This window comes from Euprymna scolopes, chromosome 40 (genome assembly GCF_053919585.1).
Source record: "Euprymna scolopes isolate OS-2025 chromosome 40, ASM5391958v1, whole genome shotgun sequence".
In the NCBI taxonomy this organism is placed as follows: Eukaryota; Metazoa; Mollusca; class Cephalopoda; order Sepiida; family Sepiolidae; genus Euprymna; species Euprymna scolopes.
Genome location: NC_136521.1, coordinates 14,454,504 through 14,477,114, shown reverse-complemented (window position 1 = coordinate 14,477,114; position 22,611 = coordinate 14,454,504). Strand labels below are relative to the sequence as shown.

The 22,611-nt window shown below is 31.9% G+C and overlaps 1 protein-coding gene across 1 annotated transcript in view; it reads left to right on the top strand.

Annotated features, from left to right (window-relative positions):
* The first annotated feature begins 2,267 nt into the window (after positions 1 to 2,267).
* LOC145265384 (uncharacterized) overlaps positions 2,268 to 22,611 on the top strand; it is a 145,546-nt gene continuing 125,202 nt past the window's right edge. Inside the window, exon 1 of the mRNA XM_080121186.1 lies at positions 2,268 to 2,377. The gene's annotated coding sequence lies outside the window, so the exon portion shown is untranslated. The remainder of the gene's footprint in view (positions 2,378 to 22,611) is intronic.

Here is a 22,611-nt window from a genome sequence, read left to right as displayed (position 1 = left end):
TATTTAAACTCACTCCACAATAAAAACAAAAATAGCACCATCAAAGTATGCCATAAAAACCAACTACACATTAACTACAAAACAGACGAAAAAATAATAACAAACTTAATTAAAAGATACACCAGACCAACCGACCAGAACAAAAAGATTAAACTAATAATATATTATACTAAATTTAAGACCTCAATTTAATAATTAAAAACAATAATAATAATAATAATAATAATAATAATAATAATAATAATAATAACACTAAACCAAACTAATGTAGTGCATGAATTCGTTTGCCTCTTCGAACAATGTCTCCGAATCCACTCTAAAAACTCATACATAGGCCACATAGGCCACACCACAACAACACTCTCCCGACGACTAGTCCATCATTTAGCTGACAATAGTGCCATAAAACAACACCTAACATTCCATGATAAAAACCTACAATCGTCCGACATTATAAATATCTTAACTAACAATGCTAAAATTCGATACCTGAACAATTGCACACGAAGGCTAAAATTACTAGAAGGCATACTAATAAAAAAAAACTACAGCCCTTCATTAACCGGGTTTCATTTAATATTTAATATCGGGACAAATATACTAACTGTATTCAATAACTAACAGTAAATTAAGTAAATAAATAAAATACAAAATGAGAAAGTCAAAATTAAAAATTAAAAAAATCGCCCCTACCCATCCCGAATCCACCTTTATAGGCAATAAAAAATTTAAAAAAATAGAACTAACTATAAATACACGAAGCCTTACTAAAAAAAAAAAAAAAAAGAAAATGACAACAACAACAACAGTCATTCCTGACGACGATCGGATGTACCGATAAAAAGCGCTTGAGAAGAATTTGTCCGAACAACAACTACTGGGTGCCATAATATACAACATGCCAGCCGAAATAAAAAACAGAGCGCTCGGCGAATTAAAAAGTTATCCAACAAAATCGGAAAAAAGAAGAACTCTGTCCTGTTCAATCAGACGTGCTTGAATATATATATATATATATATATATATATATATATATATATATATATATATATATATATATATACACATATATACACATATATATATATATATATATATATATATATATATATATATATATATATATATATAATACGTATTGAAACCAAAACAACGCATTATTACAAAATAAACTTTTTTAAATCTCGTAATGGTGCGTTGGTCACGCGGGATTCACGTTAAGATTTTTGTTCCTTAGAAGCGTTGGTTGAGTTTGAATAAAATAAATACGTATTATATACGTTTGAAGCCAAAACAGCGCATTATTACAAAATAAGCAGGCATTTACTTTGTTTTAAATTTATATTGAAATTCATAAATATTTTTTTCGAAGCAAAACTTCATCTTCAGTATGTCTTTCTTTCTTTTTTTGCCATGTTGTTGTTGGGGAAGAGAATCATCAAGTAGAAGTCCGTTTATATTGACTAACCTCGAACTTACGTCAGGTAAAAAAGACGCCGTGTTTTGGCAGGGAAAGAGGGGTAGCTCTGCACCTTAAAGTTTTAAATTTTTGGATCAAGTTGGATATAATTTTACAATAATTATAAAGATAATTTAATTATCAGGAAAGCTTGGGGTATAATTTTTAACTTATTATGGTTAAATTTTAAATTAAATTCATCAACCAATTGCAAGGTCTTAGAAACAAAATATTTACAAAACTAAGAGGTTGCTAGTTTCAGTATGGTTAATCGCGTGTTATCCGTTTTTTAATCAGATATTTTTTTAATTTGTTTTTTTTTTATGTTATAATTATGACTGATGAGATAAAAAAAAAGGGGGAATACAAGAAAAATATAGATAGATAGATAGATAGAATGACAGTAGACACAAGTGTTAAGTTTTTTTTTATCAACTATAATTTCCCGTAAATGCTATCAAATTTACAAAAAAAATGCAATACAGAAAAAGGCATAAAAATATATGATTATTCAATTTCGTCATTTAAAGGAAGGCCTAGATTATGACATGGCTGTTTTTTATGTGCGCAATAAAAAGACGCACTTAGATATTTATAGAACGCCCAAAACTTAAATAAAAACGAGATACATCAAAACAACATACACACACACACACACACACACACACACTCATTACCGCATATGTGCACACATACGCACATGCACCAATTGTAGGGATTATTTTATGTCAAGATGAAAATTTTAACTAACATGTTCGATGCTCTCTGTGTTAAAGGCAAGAAATGAGACAAGCACGAAACAACAAACCATACTTGTAAAATTAAAGACAAACTTTATTGGTACACAGGATATTATTGAAAAATAGTGCGCCCATCCTGCGTCCAACGAATGGAACTGGTAGTTGCTTCAATGAAGCGGTAAGTTTTAGTCCTTTTGCAATCCGCATGTTGTCGTAGTCTGTTACAAGGAAGGATGAATTTAGCCGTGTTCCATTTGGATCTCATGGCCCTAAAAAAATTGGTAACAACGCAAACAGGCTGAATACTGCAGATGAATAAGAAAGGTTTGTAATGCGGTTGTAGACATTCTGTCTTATAAGTGAGCCTAATTCTTAGTTTCTATACTTCATCCACGGCAGAGATCTGAAACGTAGAAGGCACTAAATTTAGTGTCCAAGTCTCCTTCTTAGAAGACATGATAAATTTTTTTTTTACACGGTGGTCACCCGTTATTAAGGCCTGGAAGCCACTCAGGGATAAGGGTTATTGCAAGTACAGTACGTTAGTGTGGAGATTTGAAGTGTTTACTTAAGGGGGCGGTTCATTAGGAATTTGTTAACGTTGGACTTGAAGACATCCAAGTTGTAGTCAGGTGGGAAGCAGGCAGACGGAACAGAGTTCCACAGGCGTGCAGTTCTAAGAAAGAAGTTTTGTTCATGGAATCCACGTTTTGATTTAGGCACAGATAAAGAGTGGGGGAAACTTTTCACAGTGGATTCAGCTAGACGGGTGTTTTTCGTGAAAGATTGGCGAGAGGGGACCAGAGATTGGAGTTCAGACGAGCACCTGCCATGGAAATAACGATAAAACAAGGATATGCTCGCAACGTCTCTTCTGTGGGAGAGAGGTTGCAGGGTAGAGAAAAGGGCATCCCCCCACTAAGTCACGAAGTCTATTTTGTACTCTGTCAAGGCAGGATAGGCTGTTTTTAGCAGCTCCTGCCCAGATATAGCAGCAGTATTCCATCCTTTGACGTACTTGGCTTTTATATGAGTCCTTCCTCTTTCGCTGATCTAGAACGAACTAAAGAAAGTTGAAAAGGGAATAGAATTAGCGCCAAAGGCACGTGACATGTCTGGTTAGATTCGACCAATCAAATCGATCGATACAATAGCAGTTAGGGCTTGTACAACGACTGTATAATTTCTTGCAATATAAAAGATGTGCTTTATTTATTTGCTTCCCCACTGAGCAAATTAAGCACAAGGCCGTTTTTTTAATGTAGAGAGAGCGGGAGGGGGAAGAGAAAAGGGGGTCAGCTCCCGAGAGGTGGGAAATGGGAGCTGGATAGTGATTTGCCAGCTGGCTCATGTAGGGTTGGCCCTGGGAGAATATAGGGTAGGTTATTTGAAGGAACGTGCTGGTTTAATCGTATGTATTAGAGGGTTATAGCTATGGAAAGGGCTTACATGAAATATGGGGTTTATGATATGTCGGTATATTTTAGAAGGGGTATCTGAAATTATAAGAGTGCTTAAAAGAAATATAAATTATTAGGAATAATATTAAGATAATAAATGTGAAGTGATAAATTATAAAGAATACAAATAGGAAGATTTTAGCTGGTGTTGCATTATTTCTTCCATAAATAGGGGTACATATTAAAATATGACAGGAACATATATAACGACGATGAGGGAGACATTTACACCAGTTCTTATATGCTTCTTGGGGTGTTCATATATGACCGTTCTTATAACACAGATATTAGAATGATAATGACATTTATATATATTGCATCATGACGACGACTGTGACAATTCCTGAGGGGAAGACATTTATATATCAGACAGGGGATTGTTCTTCTTCACACATACCGAGGAGAGGGTGATATGATGCACAGTTCTTAACACAGAGGAGGGGAGATAAATAATCTTCGAATGATTACACAATGTTCATTATAAGATGATAAACACAATTACCTTTCGTTCGTGATGAAGGATGTGACACAAGACAAAAGTTACAACATAATGATGACTTCTTGATTCATCTGATCGGCCAGTCGATGACGTCAGGAATTCAAATTTGGATCTACATAGTCTAAATGTTCTCGCTTCGCTTCCAAGGGATCAACTGACCAACTGACTGGCTCTCTTGCTCTGACTAAAATCCGAAGCTATAATATGGAGATGGCCTTTGTCTATGACGTCAGAAGTGTGTTTTTCAAACGTGACCAATTTCACGTGTCTTTACATATGTTTGTCCAACACACTTTTGACAAACAAAAGAATCCTCAATTCTAATCTAACCTATTTTAAACAATATAATTTAATTTGCATCATTCATTCTTTTACTGACATATTTAACATTCAGATTTCTAAAAGAATTAACAATAGACTTAATTTCTAACATTCCATTTCTTAACTTTGCCTACAGGGTTCGATTCTAGGCTTATCCTAATCTCATTTTTTACTTATTCAATATTCTTCTCATTTTCATGGAAAGGGGGCAGTCCTTTTCCATGTAACAATTGTATAATAATGGGATAAAGATACAAAGGGTTATGTGATGAAAAGATATAAAAATATATAAGATAATAAAAGTTATAAAAGATACAAAGTTGTATTAAATATACGAGAATAAAATATAGAATGAAAATAGGTGAATAAAATGGATGTACAACAATTGATATAAAAAAGAATATAAAAAAATAAGTGCAAAAATATAAACATCTAAAGAGTCAAGTGACACCAAGAAAAAAATAAAATTTAATAAAAATACAACTGAGATATATATATATATATATATATATATATATATATATATATATATATATATATATAATGATTATATTGCTGTGGTTTCTTAGATGCTATTTCAAATTATATTTTATAAAATAGTGCTCAATAGCAAGTAGATCTGTATAATTGCGTAACTTTTTTATTTGTACAAATATTATTAGCTACATATGTGCATGCATGTTTCAGCTATGATTCCTTTCGAAATCAAATCGATGGAACAGAGGCTGAAGCCAAGATGATAGTTCAGGACCTATCAGGTTGGCGACTCTATTTTTAACCCTATCCAGGACGGAGAGAAAAATCGCAGATGCACCAGCCCAAATATGACAACAGTACTCCCTACATGGGCGAATGGTGGCCTTATAGAGGTATAGAATACTTTCAGGCGTAAGTAGTTTTCTAGCACGGTAGAGAGAGCCCACCTTCTTCGCAGCAGCCTTGGCAATTCTCTCAATGTATCTATTCCAGTTCATGTTCCTAGTGAACGTTAGGCCGAGGAGTTTAAAGGAAGTACTTTCAGGTAATGTGTTCTTGGCCATTGCTATTGGTGGTAGAGAAGGTTTCTTGTAATTATTGAAGGAAACAAGCTTAGTCTTGGCAGCATTGAATGTGACCATCAATCTTTGTTCCCATTCCACTACAGATTGGAGATCTTCCTCTAGTATTTCTGCCATTTCCTTAGATATGTGTTCATTTGTTTTCCCCTCGTGTCTGTTATAGATAGTGGTGTCATCAGCAAATATACCCATCTCAGAAACAATTTTATCAGGGAGGTCATTTATGAATATCAGGAATAATAAAGGTCGCACGATAGAACCCTGAGGTACTCCCGCATTTATATCATATTGTTTAGATGTACGACCATTGAGGACAACCTAGATTTTTCTCTTACTTAAGAAGGATTTAATTACATTATGTATTCTTTCAGTGATACCATATAATCTCATTTTCTTTAGAAGACCATCGTGCCCCACCCTGTCAAAAGCCTTAGATATATCAAGGGCTACTGCTCTACCCTTCCCTGTTTGTCTAGTGAACAGTATATACGTCCAGAGATTACAGTTAAAATATCTGCTGTGGAACGGGCTTGCCTAAATCCATATTGATTGTCGGTCAGGAGTTTAGCAGCTGTAAGGTAATGGACTAGAGTTTGATTAATTAAGGAATCGAATATTTTGGCAAAAAGTGGGAGAAGGCTAATAGAGCGATAATTTAATGGGTTGGTTCTTTCGGCCGGAGATTGAAATGAGATGAGAAAACGGTATGAATGAATGTGCAAACCACAAAAACACAGGCAGTGTTCGTGATGCTCTTGATTCTGGTCGTTTTAGAGTTATTTCTTAAAGAGAAGGCAATGCTATGACAATCTACAGCCCTAGACACAAATTTGAAACGGCTTCCTAAAGCCAACAACAGTGTAATCATTGTAAAAACAAATTAGAACAATTTAAAGACATTTTATTTGCGAGGTTGTGTTCCAAGACGAAAGCCAAGGATTTCTGTCAGATGAAAGGATGATCATTACGCTTCATAGAAGCAGTTTTCCAGCCGTCAGCAAAGCAAGATTCGTTAAGGCATTTGTTGTAAAGTTTGGAGAGGGCAAGAATTGAAGCAACTTCAGCGGAGCAATACAACAGCCAGGATGAGATCAGGTCCACATGCTTTTGAGGTGTCTAGCTTTTTTATGATACCATGTATCTGAGAAGGGGTGATTTTCATATCATCTAGTGTGGCGTCTGTCCGCAAAGGAAAGTCAGAGAAGGAGTGGTTTGCCGGGTCCAATGTGGATTTGAGGCAAACCGATTAGCAAGTATGTTAGCTTTCTCGATTGCCGTGTAAACAACCTCATGATTGTTTGATAGTGGAGGAATCGTTGACTTCCCATAATTTACTACCCTGTTGTAGATTTTCCAAAAATCGCGGGTTCCTAATTTTCTGGTAGTTTCAGTGAATTATGTCTTAGCTGTCGCTATTTCTCTCTTACAATTACTTCTAGTTCCATATACTTCTGTCTGTTTGAACTGGATTCATGTCGGTTAAATCTGCGGTACGCATGCTGCCTTTGAGCAATGACATCTGCACAAGTAGAAGTAAACCATTGTGGAGAGTGGGGCTTTCTATAGGTGGGAACATGTGCTTCAATTGCAGTTTTGAACCATTCAGTGGTCTTATTTGCGCACTGTTCAGCTGGAAGAGAAAATATATTTCCCCATGAGGCATCTCTGATGAGATCCCTGATGGCTTCCCAGTCACTCTTTCTGTAATACCTCGTTGTTTTGAGCACTGGCTCTTCAGTTTTGGGTCGAGAATTTAGGGCGATTTCTACCATTATCACAGCGTGATCAGCATTTCCGAGTGGGCTGTGGGAATTCGTTATACAATCATCGAGACTGTGGTCAGAAATAGATCTAGAAGTGAGGCATTTTGATCTTGCTAGTCTGTCTGTTCTACAAGTACTTTAATGGTGAATACTCTGGCGAACTACAAGCACTTGTGCCTCCTCGACATAAATACCTCCGACAAACCCGACAAGCAGCTAAATCCCACCCTTTCATAGTAGAGATCCCTAAATGTAAGAAAGCCTTCTACTCCAATAGTTTCTTCCCCAGAACTGCCAGACTCTGGAACTCGCTTCTGGGATTCTGCTTTCCCAACCGTACTGACATGCAGAAGTTCAAGTGTAATGTGAACAGACATCTTGCTACTCATCTCTTTATATAAATCCCTGCAACTTATGTCCCCGATAGTAGCCACCTACTTCAAAGTGACACTGTGCCTTGTTTGGGGAGAAAATTGAATAAAATAAAAAGTCGCTGGTTTCAAATGTGAATAGACGATTTCTTATATAATGCTTGGAGAAAGGAAACCGTAGATTGGTTTTTAAAACAAGTTGAAAAAGTTTCGAAAGAAATCATAGCTAGAAACATGTATGCACATATGTAACAAATAATGTTTGTATAAAGAAAGTAAATGATACTATGCTAGCAGGGAGAGCCGACGTTGCCTTGAATTGAATAATGATCAACGACTGTTTCACTCTCCCGTATTTTTATTACCATCGAAATCGGTGATATCACCCATTCTTCAATCAAATCGATTAATTGCCTGCTCTAGTTGATAACCCATCACGGTGCACCGATAGGAAATCACATGCCTCTCTGCAGTGACTTAGTCCACAATACATTGTACTCTATACAGTATTGCACTGTAGAGAACCTACTGTTAATTTTATAAAATTATTTTTATTTAATGGCTTGGTCAAAATCGCACAGTGCCTTCTTTAATCGGAATTTTTCGATTTTCGATACTTGTCGGAGGCATTCCGCTACAAACTCTATCTAAGAACAACCCCAGACTCATAAAACAGATTAGTGTATTTTTCTAATGAGCCCTGCCGTTACAGATTTCATATGGGACGAACTCACACACAGACACAGTACTGTTTCATTATATCACAACTTATCAGTGCGGCTAGACTAGCACCTTTCCCTAGCCGAGGATTGAACTTATAACCATCGCGTTTAAAGTCGGCAATTCTACCCATCGGCCCAAAGGAGCGCTGCTTGCAAATGACCTCAACAAATGTCCATTTAAATAAACAATCGCCCACTGCTTTTACATATGTATATATAATAAAGGAATACGTCTGTGTGTATGTCTGCCAATATATATATATATATATATATATATATATATATATATATATAGTTTTAAAAATAATAGGCGGAAGTTTCTCGAGAGCTCTTTCGGCTATCATCTCGTCAGGAGAAAATCGATAGCGAAAAAAATAATATTGTGTCGAAAAATAAAGAGTTCTAATGGGGAACTTATTAAATGTGCCAAAAGTACGGGGGCACTAAATAAATTTATTAACGTTTAAAAACGATTAAAATATTGGCACAACGAGGGAGGGAAAAAAAAGCGGGAGAAAAGATTCAAAGTTCCCCAAAGAGAAACAATGCGTTTGATGTTTCTTTTTGCCGGCACAAAGAAGGTTGACGCACCGCAATAGAGACAGACTCCAAAAGGTTTTTGGAGTCCGCTCTATGTAGCACCTCGAACCAATCTATTTTATATCTATCGGCACAGCACGTGTTGTCAACCAAATGCTGGCCAATAGCAGAGTCCAAGGCTACAGAAGGAGGGAGACCACCAGACCCTATCCTCCCTTGTCTGATCTTCGATGGAACATGCTGGTTTGTACGAGTATATATATATATATATATATATATATATATATATATATATATATATATATATATATATATATATATATGTATATATATATATATATATATATATATATATATATATATATATATATAAACACCTCCTCTGTCATTGACAGCGATGTTGTGTCCTCTATTCCTCAGAATCCAGATATTCCAGAATTGTCATTGGAACCTGCTTATCAGGAGGTATGGGAATCCATCAAATAAATTGCTTCTGGCAAGTCCCCATCACCAAAGGATACAATTCCGCCTGAAGTGTACAAGCATGGTGGGCATGTGCTGGTAAAAAAGCTCCATGCTCTCTGTGTAAGGATATGGAAAGCAGGCCGAGTTCCACAGGACTACAAAGATGCCTGCATCAAACATCTCTACAAAAATAAGGGAGTCAAGAATGTCTGTGACAACCATCGGGGGATATCTCTGCTTTCAATTGCAGGAAAGATTCTGGCTAGGCTCATTCTAAACCGAATCATAAATCGTCTCGTTGATAAGGTGTATCCAGAGTCATAGTGTGGGTTGCGGTCGGGTCGCGGCACCATTGACATGATATTTTCCTTACGTCAGGTGACAGAAAAGGTCCGTGAGAAAAATCAGGAATTTTATATGGTGTTTGTTGACCTGACGAAGGCCTTCGACACTGTGAATCGCGATGCTCTTTGGCAAGTTTTAAAAAGGCTTGGTATTCCAGAAAACATGCTGAACGTGATCATTTCCTTTCACGAGGGGATGAAGGCCAATGTTGTCTCAGATGGTATGATGTCTGATCAATTTGATGTTACGAATGGGACCAAACAGGGATGTGTAATGGCGCCGGTCCTCTTTGCGCTCTTCTTTTCACTAATGCTGAAACATGCATTTGATGATTTGGACACTGGTGTCAAGTTTCAATTTCGGTCATCCAGTGGCTTATTTAACCATCAACGGTTTAAGGCCAAGAATCTTCTTCGCACCGAAATTATTCGCGACTTGCTCTTCGCTGACGATGCCGCACTGGTAGCCACGTCCTTTGAGGAAGCCCAGGTTCTTCTTGATCGATTTTCAGCCGCGTGCAAGGCCTTTGGCCTGACAATTAGCATAAGGAAGACTGAGGTAGTGCATCAGCCACACCCTACCCCAAAACAAGTTGAAGGCGTAAAGCAAAATCCACCAGAGTAGATTTCCTGCGCGCAAGCTGAAAGTCGACGGTCATGATATCAATTATGTCAAGTCCTTTCCTTACCTTGGTAGCAAGGTGAACCAGGGCAGTTCTCTTGATGATGAAATTGTCAACAGGATTGCTAAGGCCACTTTTGCCTTTGGAAATCTCCGCCATCGCTTGTGGAACGAAAGGGGTATTCGACTAGACACAAAAATCCTTGTCTACCGTGCTGTTGTTCTTTCCATTCTTCTTTATGGATCTGAGTCATGGACTCCATACAGACATCACATTAATCAGCTGGACGTTTTCCACAAAAGCTGTCTACGCTCCATATGTGGTCTTAGCCTCCGCGACAAGGTATCAAATGCCGAATTATTCACAAAATGCAAAATATCTGGCACTGAATATTCAATCGCAATTGCGGTGGGCTGGTCATGTATTGAGAATTCCCGATGACAGAATTCCAAAAATTGCGATGTACAGTCAATTTGAGGGTGGTAAAAGAATTGTCGGACGTCCTTGGCTTAGGTACAAGGAAAAGTTGAAGAGTAACTTGTCTGCAGTGAACATACCATACAGGAGTCTTGAAGATGAGGTGAATGACCGAAAAGGATGGAGATCAAGGTGTTTTGAAGGTCTCCAGAGGTTTCAATCTGAAAGCTTAAGGCAACTGAAAGAAAACAGAGTAAGAGCAAAACGACTACCAGCCGAACCAATATCTGCAGCATTAAATCCACATTCATGTTCTATTTGTGGCCTTGTCTGCAAGTCCCTTTCTGGACTAAAAAGTCATCAGAGGCAAAAGCATAAATGAGTTTTAGAAATATGGGTTGTCTGAACCTCATATGTCGAAATCGACGGGAGAGTCCATCCATCATATATATATATATATATATATATATATATATATATATATATATATATATATATATATATATATATATATATATATATATATATACATATATATATATATATATATATATATATATATATATATATAGCAAGTCTGACTAGCAAATGTATTAAAATATAACGTTCATGCGCATGTACAATTTTCTCTTCTCAATATGGTGGAAGTGCGTGTCCTTTTAAGGAAACTACTGGTCGTTTTTTCAACATGAGTGCTTCTTTTAAACTTGACGTAATTAATGCTTTAATTATTCAATTGAAAAAAGAATTAAAACGGTTTCGATTTTGCCCTCTCATTACATTCTTTTTCAAAAATATCAATGAATACACTTTATTTTTTTCTACTATTAATAATTAATCAAGTGAATAACTTTGCTTTATTTGTTATATAACGCTTCTCTGTCTTCCCCTCTCTCTATCTATCTATCTATCTATCTATCTATTTGTATCTCTCTCTTTCTTATTATTCTATATCCCTTCTCGTTTTATTTATTTATTTATTTTTTTGTTTAGAAATCCCATCGAGCCTACGTTTTAAGTCTGGTCGGTTCTGCGCGCATATGTTAGCGTAATTGTTAATGTTCACATTTCTAAATTGCCATTTCTGGACTGAAATAAGTAAAGTCATTATTGTTTCTTTTGTCTGTTTGTAAGCTAAGAACGTAATACAATTGATAACTTATTAATTCTGACATTTAAACTCACCGTTGGTTTTAATGTCAGCTTTCTTTCTTGACGACCTGTGTATCTTGTCATTATGGCTTGAATTACGTCGGCCATTAATAAGTAGGCACTGCGACAAATTGAAGTATCTACATGCTGGCTACTTTTAGCCATAGATAAACCGCGGGTTTTATGCCTGCCTTTGGATGAGGAAAGCCTGGTTAGTAGATAGATAGAAGTCACCACTTATCAAGGCCCGGAGGCCACTCAAGGATAAGGGTTAATGAGTGTACTGTAGTCAATGGGACAACATCCAAGATATCGTTAGTAGTGGAAATTTTGGTAATTTGTATTACTTAAGAGAACGACTCATCAAGAATTTATTTACGTTGGACTTGAAGACGACTAAATTGTAGTCAGCTGGAAAGCAGGCAAACGGAAGAGAGTTCCACAGGCGTGCAGTTTTAAAAAGGGGCTTTGTTGATGGAATCTACATTTAGATTAAGGCACAGATAAAGAGTGAGGGAAATTATTGATAGTGGTTTCAGCTAGACGAGTGTTTTTCGTGAAAGTTTCCCATAATAATAATCATATTCTACGTTGATCAAACACAATACAATATTATCAGTGGGTATGTGTTCGCGCTTGATGTCCATAAATGGAAATATGAGGTATTACTGTATTGTATTCAAAACTTTAACAAATACTAGACTACCCGTGACTCGTTGGGTCAGTATGTTATATTAGCTATGGAATTCATGTACGAGCGTGACACTTGTAACGTAAAGAAAATAGGGTTTTTTTTTACATAACAGAAACATTTCTATGAAAATATATGAAAATGAAAAATCAGACGGATCACTGAAACAAAAAAAATCCTTATTCGTGTAAAGTTACCTATTATCTATTTACATTGTAAAATAGTAGATTTATTTGTAAGAAAATTGCGTTAAAATAACTAAACGTAATACGGAAATGAACGATGTTAAAAAAATGCTGAAAGTATTAACAATTGTTTATTTGGATAATTTAAAACGGAAAAAAAAAATTAGACTGCTGAAAACGTACACAGTAAAAAAAATACGTTGTAAAATAGTAGATTTATTTGTAAGAAAATGCCATTAAAATAACTTAAACGTAATACGGAAATGGATGATGTAAAAAAAAATGCAGAAAGTATTAACAAATGTTTATTTGGATAATTTAAGATGCAAAAAAAATTAGTCAACAGGTCAAAGTTGATTTATTTGTGAGAAAATTGCGACAGTATAGTTGTAATACAGAATAATTGCAAAACATCCCCTAAGGGGTCAATATGTTATATTAGCTATGGAATTAATGTATGAGCATGACACTTGTGACGTAAAGAAAATAGTTTATTTGTGACATAACAGAAACATTTCTATGAAAGTATATTAAAATGAAAAAAAGAATATAGATAGATTTCTATGAGTCATTCTGTTTATAATTGCTTATTTTTGAAAAAACTTACAGCCATTGAATTATAACCAGTAGTAGTAATAGTAGGATACTGAAGAGTAGTAGTAGTAGTAGTAGTAGTAGTAGTAGTAGTAGTAGTAGTAGTAAAAGGAGGAAGAGGAGGCGTAGTAGTAGTTGTAAAGAGGAGAAGTAATAGTAGTTGCAAGAAGAGGAGGCATAGTAGTAGTAGGAGGCGGAGGAGTATAGTGCGCAAGCAAACAAGCAAACAAGCAAACAACCAAGAACGACAGAGTTTTAGTATTATATATATATATATATATATATATATATATATATATATATATGAAAAAAGATAGTAACATAAATAAGGAGTTCACACATTGAAGCAAGTATGAACAGTGGTAATGAATTTGAAGACGATTGTATTATAGTCAACAGAGAACCAGTCCCTTGATATTGTGTTGAGATGCATTAGAAAAGTTCTTGCTGGTCTGCCAAGTTTAAATTTTAAATAACAGTTTTATTTGTCTGTTATGCTTAAGTTTGAAATAGCAATTTTCTTGCTCAGTAATGTTATATTTTAAATAAAAGTTTCGTTTATCGATCACGCTTAAGTTTTTTTTTATTTTGTTAGTTTAATAAAAAGTCAGTAATTAAAAATTATAGAAATTTAAAAAAAAAACAGATACATAAATAAGGAGTTTACACTTTGAAGGAAGTATGATTTTGAAGACGACCGTGTTGTAGTCAACGAAGTATATTAGGTTCTACGCGCGTGGTTCTTAGAAACAAACTCTGTTCATGGTAGCTCGATTTTACTTTTGATGTTCTCGACCAGGTTTTATAGGAATTTCTAATTTCTCACTGGTTTACTACATTCGCGTATAGGTGTTACTTTTTTAGGTTTGAAAAGATTTCCATTGGCTGAAAATGCTTTTGAGTTCACAAGTACATGTCAAAATTTCCTTGCTTTTGGAGAGTGAAGAGGAAAGCGAATTACAGCGAAGTTCAGATGCCAAGAATTAAATCACCAGAAAATAAGCCGAACAAACCAAAAGGAAAGGGGGGTATTATTGTGCTTGTTCGTCTCGTACATCGATTTTGAATCAATTACATGCTCGTTAACCCGCTTGAGTTTGAAATAGCATTTTTTATGTCTTTCCAGCGCTAATAGTCTTTCCTATAGTCAACGTACTATTGAACAGACGTATATACGAATATCCGTTGTTGTTTAAAGAGGGAATCTCAGAGACAATTGTGCTCTTTATTGAACAATACAAATGCGCGGTAAAATTGCCTTCATCTTCGAAAAAAAACATGTCAGTTCAGTATTAAAATAAAATAAAAGAAAAGAAAATCTTTTAACTATGGTAGATCGACACACAATTACTGTATCGGTTGTTCAACTTCTGCCCCAGTTAAATCGACCGAATTTTATTGTTTTTCAATCGATCTAATGTTCTGAGTAGATTTTTTTTGTGGGTAAGTGTTTTTATGCATTGTTGGGCTTCCATAGAAACCTGACCCACTTTTTGACGCTTGTTGAAAAAGGGTATCGATTTTCGGTTGTCGCTTTTTGGTTTTCTTCGCAGGAGGTTGTTTTTTGGATGTTTCGTCTGTTTCACTGCGTATCAGGTAATTTAATGTCGAAATACAATCAACACATTTGGTTAAAAACAACACGCTTACATTATTGATCTGTTAAACCAACGCATTTCAAGTGAAAACATTACGTACTTACGTGACAGGGCGAAATTTGTATAAATTCTAAAAATTATCAAGATGTGCTAAAAGTATGTAAAAAGAAAGGAAACAGACATCATCACGTCCACTGATATCGTGTTTCAAGGGAGCCCAGACAACTCGAACCCGGAAAACTCGTATTACGAAACAAAACTAAAAGAAAGAAAACGCTTACGTATTATCAACGAAAGCAAATATTATATTAAGAATAGACACCGCCAAAGCTGGGGGGGGGGGGCAGGTAAGTACTTTTTGACAGACCGTCTTTTTAAAAATCTACCAAAAATCAGGTAATTATCTAATCAATACGAAATTTTCAGCGATTATTAAGAGAAGAATGAACTTTATAACAGTGTACTTATTTTTCATAAATGATATTTATATATATATATTTTTGCTTACAAACCCCCCTTGTTTTGAGGGGGTTCCAAATATGCTAAAAATAATCATCTGAAACTGAACAAAACATATTGTGTTGTTGTAAGGGACAGGATTATAGATTTAAAAAAATTGTTTGCATACCTTATTTTGAAGTCTGAATATCAGAACTTCGATTGTGTTTAATTATCCCGCTTTTGAGTTTTTAAGTGCGAAATTCGGTGAATATGTTAAGTAAAATAATTAATTTAAGTTAAGCAAAACAAAAAAAAAATTTTTTTTAATATTCATCAAAAAAGCCATTTTAAAATCTTGGATAAATAAATTAACAATTTTTTTAGCGAGCCGAATAATGCATGACCATTATTAAACAGGGCATGCTTTGAAGAATCGATACAAAAAAAATTCGATAAATATTGTGCCCTTTGTGTTAAAAATAGCATCATTTTTTAGATCCCGTTTGAAAACGTTTGCCGCCTTTCGACTACGGTGGACCAAACGCGCTGAAATAATTTTTTTTATTCTGCTTTAAATTGCCCCCCCCCCCCATTTTGGGGAGCCTGGCCCCCACACACATACACATTAAAAACCAAACTCATACAAATGGTCACCCATCTGGTACTTGCCAGCCTCAGCATTAATAATACATTGAAATTTTCGTCACTGATAAATAAGTTGGGGGGGGGGGCCTGTTTGGTTCCATAGTTTGCTTTTTATCAAGTACAAACGTAAACATTGTCTAGATCGACGCGAAGTAACTGGTTGCCTATATGAATAAGTGGAATTATTTGAAATCCAGGTACTTATATTATAATATTTTTGCATATTCTCATAGAAAATCACCCTAAATCTTAGTTAGATAACAAATAAATAAATTAATTTTTTCAAAAACCTTTTTTTTAATATTTATGTACGTTTTTTGTGCAAGACAAAAAATGTCAATTGTTAACTTTTTGGGAAAATTTAACATTTAAAATTTAATTAAAAATAGTAGAAAAAGTTTTACATTATTCTGTTTTCTATATGATAAAATTCAGGGTTTTATCTTTCTGGAAAAAAAAGTTACTCAGAAATAATGGATTTTAATAAATGTAATTTCGTTTTAAAAAAACAACAATAACAACTTGATTTTTCAGCCATTTTTGGCGGTCTAATTTAGAAGAATTAATTTAGTTTTAAAACATTCTTGTTATTATGAAACAACAAAAAAGAAAATACGGTACTTATATATTTTTGGTACCGTGCTGAAATAATAACGTTAATATTTTGAAAGCAATCCTTAATATGGGGAGAGGAGGGTATTGTTTAAAAGTCATTTCGATGGCATTTCTGTAGTATGCTGACGGCGGCTATTGGGCAAATAATAGCAAACAAAATTTTTTGCCTAAAAATGTATCAATATATAATTGTAAAAACATTTAAGAAAAAGTCTACGTAAGAAAAGATAATTTTAATAAAACAATTTTGTAATAAAAACAACATTGGATTTTTATAAAGTGAAATAGCTTCTTTTTTTTTAGAACAAATAAATAATTTTTTTTTTTAATTAAAGCAACTTTGAATGGTCAACAACATATTAATATTTTTTTTTGATCGAGAAGCCCCACCTGGGGGCAATTTTGTAAAAGGCACCAAGAAAAGGTGGCCGCCGTCCGCATAGTGTAGAAGTGCCTTTTGTTGTTTCGGAAACAAAAAGTTAAAACTAAATTAATTTTTCTAAATAAAATAGCTATTTTATTATTTGATAATACAAAAAGTGTTGTTTTTTTTTCGTAATAACAAAGAAATGTTAAAAACTAAAGAAACGTTTTGGTGCCCGGAAAACTCGTCCCCAAAAAACTCGAACCCGAAAAACCCATACCCGGAAAACTTGTACTGGGAAAACTCGTACCCGGAAAACTCGTCCCTTTTTGCTAGGTAGAAAAACTGGTCCCTTATTGAATAAAAATCGATTAAAAACACATTTTATGACCCTTCTTGAAGATATTGTTTTAAAGGCGACTACGCACCCCCATAATATTTTTAAAAATTATTTTACTCTCTTGTTTTAAAAAAATTAAACTTGATCACGGAGTCAATACACGAAAAACGATACCATATATTTATTTTAAAAAATACTTTAGTTTTAACACTTTTTGTGAAGCAAAAATAAAAGAAAAAACACTTACGTATTATCAAAGAAAGCAAATATTATATTTAGAAGAATTAATTTAGTTTAAACAATTCTTGTTATTACGAAACAACAAAAAAGAAAATACGGTACTTATGGTACCGCGCTGAAATAATAACGTTATTATTTCGAAAGTCATTCTTAACATGGGGAGGCGAGGGTATCGTTTAAAAGTCATTTCGGGGGCACTTCTGCAGCATGCAGACGGCGGCTATTGTTAGGGGGCGATAACTCCAATTTCCTCCTGTGTCAAATAACGCGGAAAATAAGTAACAAACGAGTTTTTTCCGAACAGAAAAATATTTGAAAACCAAAACATTTATTGTATAAAAATATAACAATATATAATTGTAAAAACATTTATTTAAAAATCTACGTAAGAAAATATAATTTTAATAAAACAATTTTGTAATAGAAACAACAGTGGATTTTTATAAAGTGAAATAACTTCTTTTTTTTTCGAACAAATAAATAATTTAGATGAAACATTTTTTCGAATTAAAGCAACTTTGAAGATCAACAACAAATTAATAATTTAAATGAAACATTTTTTAATTAAAGCAATTTTTTGAAGGGTCAACAACAAATTAATAATTTAAATGAAACATTTTTTAATTAAAGCAATTCTTTTGAAGGGTCAACAACAAATTGATAATTTAAATGAAACATTTTTTAATTAAAGCAATTTTTTGAAGGGTCAACAAAAAATTGATAATTTAAATGTTGGGCTTGTATTACTGTACACATAGATTCGAAAAAGTTATCAAAAAACAAATATATAAAAAGTAAATTTTATTAAAGGCAAGAGAAGTTACTTTTCTACCTAGCTGGATATGTTTTTAGTGTTTTTATTCAATGTAACATGATTATTCAGCTCGAAAAAATACCGATGTATTTGAAAATTACATACGGCGCCAGACTCTCTGTTAAACACGGTAAGTTTGGGGAAAGGAGTTAAAACTAAAAAAAAACTATACAAAATACTATTAGAAACTCGCTCAATATATGTCACCGTGATATAAGCTGACATATATTCGGTGTATAAAAAATGTATCAAAATATAATTTTAATGTATTTATATGATTTTTTTAATGAATGATTCATTACTGAAAATAAAATAAAAAATACGATAAAAACATGAAACGTTTACAGATTGGTTTTAGAATTTTTTACGCTGAGGTTGTATAAAAATGTATCAAAATATAATTTAAAAAACATGAAACATTTATAGATTGGTTTTAGAATTTTTTTACAGTAACGTTGTATAAAAATGTAGCAAAATATAATTTAAAAAACATGAAACTTTTATAGATTGGTTTTAGAATTTCTTTACAGTAACGTTGTATAAAAATGTAGCAAAATATAATTTAAAAAACATGAAACATTTATAGATCGGTTTTAGAATTTTTTTACAGTAGGGTTGTATAAAAATGTAGCAAAATATAATTTAAAAAACATGAAACATTTATAGATTGGTTTTAGAATTTTATTACAGTAAGGTTGTATAAAAATGTAGCAAAATATAATTAAAAAATATGAAACATTTATAGATTGGTTTTAGAATTTTTTACAGTAACGTTGTATAAAAATGTAGCAAAATATAATTTAAAAAACATGAAACATTTACAGATCGGTTTTAGAATTTTTTTACAGTAACGTTGTATAAAAATGTAGCAAAATATAATTTAAAAGCATGAATTATTTATAGATTGGTTTTAGAATTTATTAGAGTAAGGTTGTATAAAAATGTAGCAAAATATAATTTAAAAAACATGAAACATTTATAGGTTGGTTTTAGAATTTTTTTACAGTAACGTTGTATAAAAATGTAGCAAAATATATTTTAAAAAAATATGAAACATTTATAGATTATTTTTAGAATTTTTTACAGTAACGTTGTATAAAAATGTATCAAAATATAATTTAAAAAATATGAAATATTTATAGATTGGTTTTAAAAATTTTTTACGGTAAGGTTGTATAAAAATGTAGCAAAATATAATTTAAAAAACATGAAACATTTATAGGTTGGTTTTAGAATTTTTTCACAGTAAGGTTGTATAAAAATGTAGCAAAATATATTTAAAAAAAATATGAAACATTTATAGATTGGTTTTAGAATTTTTCACAGTAAGGTTGTATAAAAATGTAGCAAAATATATTTTAAAAAACATGAAACATTTATAGATTGTTTTTAGAATTTTTTTACAGTAGGGTTGTATAAAAATGTATCAAAATATAATTTAAAAAACATGAAACATTTATAGATTGGTTTTAGAATTTTTTTACAGTAAGGTTCTATAAAAATGTATCAAAATATAATTTAAAAAACATGAAACATTTATAGATTGGTTTTAGAATTTTTTTACAGTAGGGTTGTATAAAAATGTAGCAAAATATAATTTAAAAAATATGAAACATTTATAGATTGGTTTTAGAATTTTTTTACAATAAGGTTCTATAAAAATGTATCAAAATATAATTTTAAAAATATGAAACATTTATAGATTGGTTTTAAAAATTTTTCACGGTAAGGTTGTATAAAAATGTAGCAAAATATAATTTAAAAAATATGAAACATTTATAGATTGGTTTTAAAAAATTTTTACAGTAACGTTGTATTAAATGTATCAAAATATAATTTAAAAAATATGAAACGTTTACAGATTGGTTTTAGAATTTTTTTACAGTAACGTTGTATAAAAATGTAGCAAAATATAATTTAAAAAATATGAAACATTTATAGATTGGTTTTTAGAATTTTTTTACAGTAACGTTGTATAAAAATGTAGCAAAATATAATTTAAAAAAACAAGAAACATCTATAGATTGGTTTTAAAAATTTTTTACGGCAAGGTTGTATAAAAATGTAGCAAAATATAATTTAAAAAATATGAAGCATTTATAGATTGGTTTTAGAATTTTTTTACAGTAAGGTTGTATAAAAATGTAGCCAAATATAATTTAAAAAACATGAAACATTTATAGATTGGTTTTAGAATTTGTTTACAGTAACGTTGTATACAAATGTAGCAAAATATAATTTAAAAAATATGAAACATTTATAGATTGGTGTTTGAATGTTTTTTACAGTAAGGTTGTGTAAAAATGTATCAAAATATAATTTAAAAAACATGAAACATTTATAGATCGGTTTTAAAAAATTTTTACAGTAAGGTTGTATAAAAATGTAGCAAAATATATTTTAAAACAATATGAAACATTTATAGATTATTTTTAGAATTTTTTACAGTAACGTTGTATAAAAATGTATCAAAATATAATTTAAAAAATATGAAATATTTATAGATTGGTTTTAAAATTTTTTTACGGTAAGGTTGTATAAAAATGTAGCAAAATATAATTTAAAAAACATGAAACATTTATAGGTTTGTTTTAGAATTTTTTCACAGTAACGTTGTATAAAAATGTAGCAAAATATATTTTAAAAAAATATGAAACATTTATAGATAGGTTTTAGAATTTTTCACAGTAAGGTTGTATAAAAATGTAGCAAAATATATTTTAAAAAACATGAAACATTTATAGATTGTTTTTAGAATTTTTTTACAGTAGGGTTGTATAAAAATGTATCAAAATATAATTTAAAAAACATGAAACATTTATAGATTGGTTTTAGAATTTTTTTACAGTAAGGTTGTATAAAAATGTAGCAAAATATAATTTAAAAAATATGAAACATTTATAGATTGGTTTTAGAATTTTTTTACAATAAGGTTCTATAAAAATGTATCAAAATATAATTTTAAAAATATGAAACATTTATAGATTGGTTTTAAAAATTTTTCACGGTAAGGTTGTATAAAAATGTAGCAAAATATAATTTAAAAAATATGAAACATTTATAGATTGGTTTTTAGAATTTTTTTACAGTAACGTTGTATAAAAATGTAGCAAAATATAATTTAAAAAAACAAGAAACATCTATAGATTGGTTTTAAAAAATTTTTACGGCAAGGTTGTATAAAAATGTAGCAAAATATAATTTAAAAAATATGAAGCATTTATAGATTGGTTTTAGAATTTTTTTACAGTAAGGTTGTATAAAAATGTAGCCAAATATAATTTAAAAAACATGAAACATTTATAGATTGGTTTTAGAATTTGTTTACAGTAACGTTGTATACAAATGTAGCAAAATATAATTTAAAAAATATGAAACATTTATAGATTGGTGTTTGAATGTTTTTTACAGTAAGGTTGTGTAAAAATGTATCAAAATATAATTTAAAAAACATGAAACATTTATAGATCGGTTTTAAAAAATTTTTACAGTAAGGTTGTATAAAAATGTAGCAAAATATAATTTAAAAAACATGAAACATTTATAGATCGGTTTTAAAAATTTTTTACGGTAATGTTGTATAAAAATGTAGCAAAATATAATTTAAAAAATATGAAACATTTATAGATTGGTTTTAGAATTTTTTTACAGTAAGGTTGTATAAAAATGTATCAAAATATAATTTAAAAAAACATGAAACATTTATAGATTGGTTTTAGAATTTTTTTTACGGTAAGGTTGTATAAAAATGTAGCAAAATATAATTTAAAAAATATGAAACATTTGTGGAGGTTTAAGAAGTTCTCCTGTGTGAGCATGTTAATGATACTCATCACAGCCTCTTTAATCCCTTCAATTGTTTCATTATGACAGACTCTAACGTTTCCATGAGCTTAGGGAATAACCAAAAACCACAATGAGCATGGTCTGGACTATAGAGAGGATGAGGAACTGTCTATATGCCCATCACAGTCTGTGAAAACGATGGAACACCCTTGAGACAAACGATGCGCAAATCTTCCGCATTTTCAGTTCACTTGAATAATTGTGTGTACGGTACCCACATTTACATCGAATTTTTTTTTTTTTTTACAGTGATCACCACTTATCAAGGCCCGGAAGCCACTCAGGGATAATATATTGTGCACTT